We start from the raw sequence: 811 nt of genomic DNA, 5'->3' as shown, positions 1-811 counted from the left end.
GCTCATAATGATGGTTTTTAAAAAGACCTCTTTGATCACATTTAGAGGACACTAGGGAACTAACATATTATTTTAAAAATTCAGTTAAAAATAACAAGAAGAAGGGTGGCACCTATAGCTCAGTGAGTAGGGCGCTGGCCCCATATGCTGAGGGTGGTGGGTTCAAATCCGGCCCAGGCCAAACTGCAACAAAAAATAGCCGGGCATTGTGGTGGGTGCCTGTAGTCCCAGTTACTCGGGAGACTGAGGCAAGAGAATTGCCTAAGCCCAGGACTTGGAGATTGCTGTGAACTGTGATGCCACAGCACTCTTACTGAGGGTGATAAAGTGAGACTCTTATCTCTTAAAAAAAAAATAACAAGAAGAAGAAAGAATCAAGGTTTTCCTGTATAAACTATACTTCAGGGTAACCAAATAATTGTTGGGACGAAACTTATCTTTATAAAGAAAGCATTCTAGCTAATATATGAAGAAGCAATGACAAAACTAGAACATCACTATTTTGTAACTCCTAATGAAATGATAGGCCTAAGCTATGATGATCAATGGCTGCATAATGAAAAGTTGATGGAAAATCACACATATGTACACACAGACGAGACCAACAACAGTGAAGTGCACAATTCATGTCAACATCACAAAGAGAGACAACTATTTGGGACTATCCTCCTGGTAGAAGGACGCATACCACTGATGAAGTGTTCTTGCCCAAATCCAAATAAAATAGAAAAACTAGCCAGGTGTTGTGGTAGGCACCTATAATCCCAGTTACTTAGGAGGCTGAGGCAAGAGGATTGCTTCAGCCAAGAGT

General features: G+C 40.6%; 1 protein-coding gene across 1 annotated transcript in view; it reads right to left on the bottom strand.

Annotated features, from left to right (window-relative positions):
- CUL9 (cullin 9) overlaps nt 1-811 on the bottom strand; it is a 38,878-nt gene that overhangs the window by 12,516 nt on the left and 25,551 nt on the right. The gene's annotated exons all lie outside the window — the stretch shown is intronic.

This window comes from Otolemur garnettii, unplaced genomic scaffold (assembly GCF_000181295.1).
Source record: "Otolemur garnettii isolate 467f Iridium unplaced genomic scaffold, OtoGar3 scaffold00031, whole genome shotgun sequence".
NCBI classification, from domain to species: domain Eukaryota; kingdom Metazoa; phylum Chordata; class Mammalia; order Primates; family Galagidae; genus Otolemur; species Otolemur garnettii.
The sequence above is the reverse complement of the archived record's forward strand: the minus strand, read 5'-3'. Positions and strand labels throughout refer to the sequence as shown.